Source organism: Theropithecus gelada, chromosome X, assembly GCF_003255815.1.
Source record: "Theropithecus gelada isolate Dixy chromosome X, Tgel_1.0, whole genome shotgun sequence".
Classification (NCBI taxonomy): Eukaryota; Metazoa; Chordata; class Mammalia; order Primates; family Cercopithecidae; genus Theropithecus; species Theropithecus gelada.
Genome location: NC_037689.1, coordinates 15862428 through 15873882, shown reverse-complemented (window position 1 = coordinate 15873882; position 11455 = coordinate 15862428). Strand labels below are relative to the sequence as shown.

General features: G+C 38.2%; 1 pseudogene; it reads right to left on the bottom strand.

Moving 5' to 3' along the window:
- Positions 1-9682: 9682 nt before the first annotated feature.
- On the bottom strand, positions 9683-10587 carry LOC112616347 (annotated as a pseudogene).
- Between the last annotated feature and the right edge of the window lie 868 nt (positions 10588-11455).

Below are 11455 nucleotides of genomic sequence, written 5' to 3'. Positions count from 1 at the left end.
AATTGTTAAGATTCTTGGATTGCTCAGAAAGTGGTGAAAGATCTAACTTAGGTTATACTTAGATAAGTCAATGATGAATTTGTAATCTCTAGGGTAAAAATTAAAAGAGTAATAAAATAATACAAAATTAATTGTTGAAATGAAATATTTAAAAATATTTGATTAAGTAAAAAAAAGGTGGAAAGGTCAAGATCAAGGAATAAAAAGGGGAAGAGGAAAAGTAGTAAATAATATGCTAAAATGTAAATATATCACTAGTTAAGTTAAACAAAATTAAAGCAAATGCTCAAAGCAAAATACTAAGGTTGTCAAACTAAATTAAAAAGCACATACAAACAGAAAAAGTCTTTGCTGCTTATAAAAGACATGCCTAAAATACAAGTGGATCAAAAGTTTTAAAGAAAAAGGACAACAGAATTTATGCTTAAATATTACTAGAGATAAAGAGGAATAGGAACAGTGCAAATATGGAATGGTCAATTCAATAACATATAACAATCCCAAATAGATATATATCTAATAAGATAGCCTCAAAATATTGAAACAAACACTGAGAGACCAACAGGAAACTATATACAATCCAAAAACAATAATTGGAGGTTTCAGCACAACTGTCTCAGTGGATGGAGCCACCAAATTCAAATAAGAAATGATACTGTAGTTTTGGCCAATACAACTTAAAAGCTTAACTTAATTGACATACATAGGTATAAGGTATCTACAAACAAACAAACAAAAAACAAAACCCACAGCTAACATCATACTTAATGGTGAAGGGATGGAAGCTTTCCTCTTAAGATAAAAAGCAAGACAAGAATGTCCCTTCTCACCATTTCTTTTTCTTTTTCTTTTTCTTTCTTTTTTTCTTTTCTTTTTTTTTTTTTCTGAGACAAGGTTATGCTCTTGTTGCCTAGGCTGGAGAGCAATGTCACGATCTCGGCTCACCACAATCTCTCTGCCTCCCAGGTTCAAGCGATTCTCCTGCTTCAGCCTCCAGAGTAGCTGGGATTACAGGCATGCACCACTATGCCAGGCAAATTTTGTAATTTCAGTAGAGAAGGGGGTTTCTCCATGTTGGTCAGGCTGGTCTCGAACTCCTGACCTCAGGTGATCCACCCACTTCGGCTTCCCAAAGTGTTGGGATTACAGGCATGAGCCACCGCACCCGGCTCACCATTTCTATTCAAAATTGTATTGGACATTCTAGCCAGAACAATTATCCAAGAAAAATAAATAAAATGTATCCAGATTGGAAAAGAAAGTTAACTATTTGTATTCACATATGACATGACTGTATGTAGAATACCTTAAGGAATCTACAAAAAAAATCAGAGCCAGTAAATAAGTTCAGCTAGGTTGCAGGATACAATATCCATATATAAAACTCAGTTGTATTTATATATACCAGCAATGAACAATCAAAAAATGAAACAAAAAATTTCATTTAAATAGTATTTAAATTTAACAAAAGAAGTATGAGTCTTATACCCTGACAACTACAAAACATAATTGAAAGAAATTTAAAAGAGCTAAAAAGTGGAAAAACCCTATGTTCATGGATTAGAAGACTTAATATTACTTTTATTTTTTATATTGTCTCTGATTATAAGGTTCTAAGAATAAAAATATTACAAAAAATACTAGTACATAATTGTTTAAAATAACAAAAACGATGAAATACTGTTATACATTTTAAGAATAAGTAAAATTTTATCAGAAATGCAGCTCTGAAAGATAAATTCTAGAAAAATTTTAAAAATTAAAAAAATTAAAAACGTAATATTGTTTAAATGACAATACTCCCAAAATTGATCTACTTATTTAATGCATTTCCTATCAAAATCCCAATGACCTTTTTTGCAGTAATTGATAAGCTGATCTTAGAATGCATATGGAAATGCAAGGGACCACAGATAACAAAAACAATCTTGAAAGGAGCAAAGTTGGAAGACAGATTTTAAAACTTACCTCAAAGCTACAGTGTAGAAAGAGAGACAGAGCAAGATGGCAGAACAGAAAGCTCCCCCAATCATCTCCCTGCCCCGCACCGCCAAGGACACCAAGTTAACAACTATCTACATAGAAAAAACACCTTCATAGGAACCAAAAATCAGGCGAGCACTTACAGTACCTGGTTTTAACTTCATATCGCTGAAGGAGGCACTGAAGAGATAGCAAAATCAATCCTGAATCCCCAGTGACAGCCCTCGCTCATACCCAGCAGCGGCTGTGTGCTGCAGACCTCATGTCTCTGGGTACTAGGGAGGGAGAGCACAGCAATTGTGAGGCATTGAATTTCGTGCTATCCTGTTAGAGCAGAAGGGAAAACCAGACCAAACTCAATTGACACAGAGGAAGCATTTAATCCAACTCTGGTCAGAGGGGAATCTTTTGCCACCGAGGGCCAAAGTGCTCTGAGTCAGTTGTGAGGCCCCTGTTCCAGGCCCTAGCTCTCAGAGGATATTTCTAGACACACTCTGAGCTAGAAGAGAACCCACTGCCTTGAAGGAATGACCCAGTCCTGGCAGTATTCATCACCTGCTAACTAAAGGGCCCTTGAGCCCTGAATAAAGAGCAGCAATAGCCAGGTACTACATCAAGGGCCTCCGTGAGCCTCTGAGAATTACTAGCTTCAGGTGAGACTCAGTACATTACCAGCTGTGGTGACTACAGGGCAAAATTCCTTCTGTTTGAGAAAAGCAGAGGGAAAAGTAAAAGAACTTTGTCTTGCATCTTAGGTACCAACACTGCCACAGGGGAGTAGAACACCAAGCAGGCTCTTGGGGTTCCCGATTCTAGGGCTTGACCCTTGGATGGCATTTCTGGATCTGCCCTAGGCCAGAGGGGAACCCACTGCCCTGAACAGTGAGTCCCAGGCCAGGCAGCATTTACCACAAGCTGTAAAGGTTTTGGCTCACCTTCAAAACACTACTAATTTGTTTATGCCATCCGGGACATGGTTAGAGCACCTCATAAGAGCTCAATAAATATTGAGTTGAATATATCTCAGACAATAAGCCACAGGACCCTATTCCCTCCTCTTGGAAAAGAAAAATCCTTTATAGCATTTGTGGATTTGCAAAACTCCCTTGAGTTTAAAGGCTCAAGTTATATTTGACAGCTTTGGTAAGGCAGGTGATGGAGAATAAGCTTATGTTATCAGAGTGACGTATTTATCATATTTCACAGTATATGGATCAACTCAGAATCAGAGCCAGACGGCATGAAGTTTTCCATATGGATGAGGACAGGTATAAGAAACTAGCAAACTTACAAAGATCCAGGAGGGACTTAAGTGATATCTACAACATTAATTCTCAAGTATGTGAATCCCGAAGAACTATAGCTCTAAAAACATGAGGGAGCCATTTCCAGAGAATATTTACTAGAGGATACCTACAAAGTGAATACCAGACATAATAGATTTAACAAAGTTCTGACCCACTCACATAACTCAATGGCACAAAACAACAGTATTTAACTTGGAATAATGCTCAAGACACTTTTGATTTTGTTTAGCACAAATCATCTCATCTCTAAGGAGATAAGCACAGATGTCCAGCTTATTAGCATAATAGAAGAATTGTTCAAGATACATACAACATTCATGATTCTTTTAATTCTGTTCAACCTAGCGTATTTCAAGTTGGAGTGGGATGAGAGGATTATTTGCTAGCATTACATTTTTATTTATTTATGTTTTACTTCTTAGAATAAAAATTTTCAAACCTACAAAAGAGTAAAAAGCATAATGCAATGAATATCTACATAGATTTCACCTAGATTCACCAATTATTAATATTTTACTACTTTCTGTCATTAACATTGAACTTTGTTACAAGGAGAAAACAACAACAAAAATAAAGGTGAATTATGTGGCTTTAAAAGCGAATTATGTGACAATGTCAATAACTCTGGAATATTCTAAAGACACATAATCATCAGTGATCCATGGAAGGAAAGGGCTTTGAGCTTACACATTTTTTAAAACATTCTGTAAACTATCAGTTTTTAAAAATACAACCTAGGACATGTGCTGATATCTTCCTCCAGCTCTGTATCGATTCATACACAACTCATGAGGTAGCACAGTGGGAAACAGACAAAATGAACACAAAGAAAACCCCCACATATACCACAATTATTTATTTATACTCCAGATTGTCCCACAAAGGATTTAAGGTTGTTTCAAAAAGACACGCTGTACAAAAGGATACAAATGAACACCTGAAGGGGTTGGTACAAAGGGAGAAAACCACAGGTAATATTAGGATCGCAGGGCATAGGGTCCTATATAGTTGCAACAATATAGTTGCTTGCTTTCTGGTGACTAAACAGAGCCCAGAAGATTCAAAAAGCCAGGTTTTTTCTAGGTGACTGGATTGTTTGGGATGTATTAATCCAAGAGCAGTTTCTTCTGTGAGTCCTGAAAGAGAGGATACTATGGGAAGCTCTGGAGGAAGTTTATGGTAAGATGGGACCATGAGTTTCATTTGGTTTCTTCCAACTTACTTAGGCTCAGTCAATGGCCTAGTGCCCAGGTTTCATTTAGTGAAATCAATTCCTTTACTGCATGGTTATTAGGCACTAAATAAAGCAATCCAAGTCTCTAACTCTGACAATCTTACAGTCTGACTCTAAGGTAGCATTTAGAAAATCCAGAGCAGATACACAGACTAGGTTACATGAATGGATTGGGTTGGGGACAGAAGGTAGGGGAAGATGGAGAGTTCATGAATTAGGTGCAAAGATTTTTCTTGGCAACATTTATTTTATGTGAAATTAGGTTGAAACATTATTATTTTGTTGAAATATTCTAACTCTCCAAAGAGGAAGTATGCAAGAAATGCTACCTTACCCAGTCAGGCAACATGTAATTTCTACTCTCTTCATAACAAGTCAAGTAGAATACTTGATATGAATGTAGGAAAACATACCTTGCTATTACAATGATTGCATCTATATTTGTATACAATGGGTACAGCTAAAGTTTAAAATTTTCTAAAGGAAAATATGACAACCTTTATTATATGTTGTGACTTTCATTATTAAATATGATGGGACAAAGAGATCTGGTTCACACGTTTCTTCACAATGGTTACAGAAAGCCAAAACTCTAACACACATTGGTTCTCTCCTTTCTGAAATACCCTGCATTCTGTGGATCTTTTTCATTAGAAGGTTTGGTCTAAAACTATAGACCTTTACTGAAAATTAGATTTACCACAATGCAAAAGCTTTATCTTTAAAGTACACTACAATATCAGTTACCATATACATTTACTCATTTAATGAATGTTTGTGGAATGCCTATTATGGGCCAGTAACTATTCTAGGCCCTGGGAGTCAGTAGTGAACAAAATAGTCAAGAATACCACCTTATACTCAGGTTAGGGAAGAGAAACTATAAGCAAATACACGTCTGGTGATAAATGCTATGAAGAAAAATAAAATGAACCAAAAGAGATGGATTGAGATGAGAAATGGGGTGCAGCTCTTTTATATAGCATGATTAAGGAAAGGCTTGCCTATAATACACATTTGAGCAGAGACATGAAGGAAGTGAGGGAGCAAGTCATATAGATATCTGGAAGAAAAGTGATGCAACAGAAGGAACAGTAACTTGAAAGTTCCCTGTGGCAAGAGCAAGCTTGGTCTGTTCGAGGAATAGCAAGGAGGTAATTGTGCTCGTGCAGAGGGAGTAAAGGGTAGAATGGCATGAGCTGAGAGCTGGTGGTATGCAAGGACGTGGCCAGACTTTGATCTTACCCTAAGGGAAATAAGAAGCCTTTAGAGGGTTTGAACAAGGGAGTGGTATGATCTGACTTGTGTTTTAAGAGGGTAATTCTGGCTTCCGCAAATCTAATACTAGACCGCAGAGGGCAAAGATGGAAGCAGAAAAACCAGTTAGGAGGAACCTAAAACAATCTTCATAACCTAGTGGCTTGAACCAGGATAGTATTAAATAGTGGTGGAAACATTAAGAAGTGGTCAGACTCCGGAAACATTTCTAAGATAGACATATAGGATGTTCATTTTATGTAAGGTTTGAAAGATAGGAATCAAGCCAAGCTATTTGGCTTGAGCAACTGAAAGAATGGAGTTATCATTTAATTACTATGGGGGAAGACTACTGTAGCTGGAGAAGCAGATCGGGGGTTGGGGATGTAGATGGGGACATTTTAAGTTTGAGGTATATCAATTAGGGTTCCAAAGGGAAAGAGTCAAATAGGTTAATTTGAGGAGAGGCATAATAATGGAACTATTTATAAATATAGAAAGACAGGAAAAGCACAATAGATAGTGCAACAGCACCAGGCTAAAACATGTTGAATGTTTTACAACCCTAGGCCTGACAGGATAAGGAAACAGACTGGGGCCATGCGGTACTGTGCAAAGGGCTGAGGAAGGGGCTGAAACCCTTCTGAGGAATGCAGACAGTACTCAGCAATGCTGCAGGGATGGAATCAGGAATAAATACTCCAACCTCATCTCCTCCTTCCTGTTTGTTCTTCTATTGGTGTTCCCCATTGACTAAACCCAACAGGAAGTCAGGACAAATGAGCCCTCTAATGTAACCCAGAGTTCAGCCTTCCATGGCACAGTGCAGAGTAAAGAGGGGTATAGAATATATCGGAAAGGGCAAATGAAAGATATTCAATACATCGAGGAGGAGATGTGGAGTTGGTTAATAGACATGTCTTTTCAGGAGAAAGATGCCACACTCAATTTAGGAAGATTTTGAAGCCCCGTGCTCTGGGACTGGTTGCATTGATAGGTAACTTTGAGTAGAAGGAGAATTCAGAAATAGTGTCTCTATCAAATACTATCATTGACTCCATAATTACTGATGTTTCTTGCGATATTAAGAAGTAAGTTATGGGATAATTGGCAGGTATGCTACATCTCAATATCATGCCACTGGACTAAAACTGCTTGTGTTCCGTCCAGGAAGCTTCTAATGATACCACCCAAGAAAATATCTTATTTTGTAAGCCTTTGTGAAACTTCATTTTTTTTTTTTTTTTTTTTAGCATGCTGACACATTTACAAAATTTCTTTGCCAACAACAAATACAAACGTTGATGCTCTGTGGGTAGGTGGAATTTATTCAATGCTTTTGCAACACTTCTGGTTATGTTTCTTGGATTTAAAGGAGCTCCATCCAAAACCCTGACTCATTGCTTTTTGTTTTTAAATAAACTGCATTTTTAGAACAGTTTTAGATTTTAAAAAAAAAACATAAAGATTGTATAGAGAGTTCTCATAAACCCTGCACACAATTTCTTCTATTATTAACATTTTCCATTACTATGGTACATTTGTCACAATTAATGAGTAAGTATTGATACATTATTATTAACTGAAGTCCTTTCTTGATTCAGGTTTCCTTAGTTATTACCTGTTTTTTTTCTATTTTACTTTACCATTCAGGACACCACATTATATTTAATCATCATGTCTCCTTAGGCTTCTATTGGCTACTATGTTTTTTTCAGACTTTCTGTGTTTTCAATACTCTTCACAGTTTAGAGGAGAATTGGTCAAATATTTTGTAGAGTGTATCTTAATTGGGATTTGTCTGAGGTTTTTCATGATTAGACTGAGATTGTAAGATTTTGAGAAGACCTCACCCATAAAGTGTCAAATCTCATCATGTCATACCAAGTGCATATAATATTATCAACATGACTTATCACTGTTGATATTGACCTGGATCACTTGGCTGAGGTATTGTTATATTTCTCCACTGTACATTTACTCTTTTATTTCCCCTTTTCCATACTGAAACTTTGGAAGGAAGTCAATCAATGTGCACAGTCCATGCTTAAGAAGTGGGAAATGAGGCCGGGCGCAGTGGCTCATGCCTGTAATCCCAACACTTTGGGAGGCCGAGGCGGGCGGATCACGAGGTCAGGAGATCGAGACCATCCTGGCCAACACGGTGAAACCCCGTGTCTACTAAAAATACAAAAAATTAGCCGGGCGTGGTGGCGGGCGCCTATAGTCCCAGCCACTCAGGAGGCTGAGGCGGGAGAATGGCGTGAATCCGGAATGCGGAGCTTGCAGTGAGCGGAGATCTCGCCACCACACTCCAGCCTGGGCGACCGAGTGAGACTCCATCTCAAAAAAAAAAAAAAAAAAAAAGTGAGAAATTATGCTCCACCTCCTTGAGGGCAGAGTATCTACATAATTTATTTGGAATTCTTCTGCACAGATTTGTCTATTCTCCCACACTTATATATTTATTCAATGATTTGTTTATGACAGTATGGACTCACAGATACCGATCTTGTACTTTGGGTTATAATCCGATACTACCATATTTCATTGCTTGAATTGCTCCCATTGTGGCCATTGGGAGCTCTTTCAGTTGCCTCCTGTGCCCTATAACATACATTGTGGTTTGATTTTGTTGTTGTTGTTGCTTAGCACTTCCTTGATTTCTGGCACTACAGGATGCTTCAGGCTCATCTTGTATATTTCCTGCCTCAGTCCTAGCATCTGGAATTTCCTCCAAGAAGCCCCGGGTCCTTTTATTGGAAAATAGTATTAGAAAACAAGATCGAGGCACCAGGTGAGCTTGTTGCTACTGGGGTGTTGCTGCTCCTAGATCCTCTCAGCTGACAGAGGGAGGAGAGATATATGTGTATACTAACCCATGCATATACACATATCTATGAATATTTCTATGTGTAACCATATGTATCTATATAAACCTAAATATGAGTTCATACTGTTGCCTCTGACTCTAATCTATTACCACATGAATCACTCTAGCCTTCACCTGATGCTTATCTATAAACTGTCACTCCAGCAGTGATACCTGGCTCCCACCATCTCTCATTCATTTACTTAATGTTTAAATTCCAGTATACATATATAGCAGTACCAGAATTGTTAATTCACATTTACAATTTATCAACAAGAGTACAGGCTTATATACAGTTTTGTTTGCCTTTAGTTTTATAGACCGTTTATTTCCAAAGTTGCTTTGGTCAACACCCTATTCCCCCACTGACCTCATTGATGTCATTTTTTAATGTTTGTAATACATTTATTTTTTTAAGGAAGAATGATTGTTTTATTCATCTGTACTTAAACCAGCCAAAGTAGTACTAATGTCATTATGATGCAGCAAGTACAAGATCTCTTTCTACAAATATTAGCATAAGCAACAGAATGGGGGCTATAGTAAAACAGAGCCAAAAAGGGTTGAGGAAATAAATGTAGTATGTTACAGCTTAACCCTTCACCTCAATAGAGTTTTTAAAAAAAATAAGTAAAGCCTCCCAATCCCAAAAAATAGGAATATACCTTCATCACACCAATTTGTACTTTTATTTCTTATTCTTGAGGTTAGATTCTAAACCGTAAAGATATCCAAACTAGTATTGTATATACTTATCTATAGCCAGAGACAGCTTCTACCATGTCCTTGCCAGCCAAGATTATTAAAAGGTCTTTTCTCTAGGAAGATTCAATAAGAAAAAAGAAAGAAACCTCTCTGATTAGGCTCCAATCATACCCCACCCTCTATCAAATTGACTGGATAGGCATAATGGAAACCAGAACACGTGGTTTCCAAACAAGAAAAATCCTATAAGGGAGGGGAGGCAAGGAGAGGTAGGATTCAGCCAGTGCCCACACTGAAATTGAATAATATCAGTTTCACTCATCTTCAGGTATCTTCAGGTTGCATGTTCGTGGAATAGTTTAGGAATAAATCTATGGCTTGTGGAGTACTAAAATACCTAGTGGTCTGCTGTATTACATTATGGCTTTCCCCAGCAGTTTCCAAGGCAACCTCCAAGTCACTGGCAGGAGAATTTGGCTGGAACTGCATGCAGGACTGCAGAGATTCCTCTCCACAGTTAGAGAAGGGACTGTTCCAGGCCTGATTGTTTCAGGACTGGGTGCACCAGGAGTGGTTGCTCCAGGAATGGACATTCTGGGTCTGGTTGCTCCAGGCTGAATTGCTGCAGGTCTGGAATTGCTCCAGATTGAAAGGTTTCCAGTCGTGTTCACCAGGCATCCCTGGTGGTAGGAAGAGTAGAGGGTGGGGTAGGTAGGTGCTGAGGCCTTCTGAGTCACACCACTGCTATTCTTTGGCCAGTTGTTTTTCTGTCGCCTCTTAGATTTCATTCTCTGGTTCTGGAACCAGGTCTTAACCTGTTTGTAGCTAAGGTTCAGGATGGCTGAAAGTTCTTGCATCTGCTGGAGGCTTAGGTATTTCTGTCTCTGAAATCTATCATTAAGTACATACAGCTGGGTGGAAGAGAACACAGTTCTGGTCTTCTGTTTCTTGACCGGAACCTTGTCTTCCTTTTTCGCAGTGCTCTTCTCTGCAGAAGTGGGTTTTTTGCCTTTGGGACTGGTAGAAGAATCAGGGCTGTCCTGAATAAGCAGATCCATGGAGGAAGGAAGAGGAGAGACAGTCTCTGTGTGAGGCATCTCAGCAGAAGACATTTGCAAGGATGGATAGTTTTCTTCAGGCCCACAAGTCACCGGTGGAAGTGAAGATTCTTTACAGTTGGATGCTTCAGAGCAAGGCAGGCTTTGGGGATAGGCTGGATCCATACTCATGTTATTATTGGGGAATAGGAGGGAAAAAATTAAGAGCTGGACTGTAAAAAAAAAAGGCTAAGGCAGATTTAAGACTTTTTTTCTGGAAGATCTTAGAGAAATATGACCTCCAGAAGTGAAAGTATCAAGTAGTTGGGATGAAGTGAATTGCCCCCACAATAACAGGAGGCAACCAGCTCAGTCCAGCCTATATTTGTAATACATTTAGATGATTTTGTCACATTCCTCATTCCATCCCGGGATGCTCCCAATTCCTAAATGAGTGTTTAGTTTGTATACATTAAGTATCCAGTTAGTTTGTATACATTGTGTTTAGACATACTGCACAGTGCCATGTTATTACAATTACAATTTGTAGAGAATATTTTCACCATCCTAAAACACAAACACAAAAACCTTGTATGTTGTCTTTTGAACCTTACATTCCTCGTCACAAACCCTGGATACCACTGATGTTTTTATTGTCACTATAGGCTTGTTCTTCCTAGGATGTCATATAATTAGAATACTACAGTAATTAGTCTTTTCATACTGGCTTGTTTCACCTAACAATATGTGTTTAAAATTCATCCATGTCTTTTTATGGCTTCATAGCTCATTTCTTTTTTAAAAACTTTGTTTTGTTTTGTTTTTTGAGATGAGGTCTCAATGTGTCACCCAGGCTGGAGTGCAGTGCCATGATCATAGCTCACTGCAGTTTCCAACTCCTGGCCTCAAGCGATTTTCTTGCCTTAGCCTCCCAAGTACCTTGGACTACAGCATGTACCACCACGCCCAGTTTCATTTCTTTCTATCCCTAAATAATATTCCATTGTATAGATGTCTCCCAGTTTGTCCATTCTCCTATTGAATAATTTCTTAGTTGCTT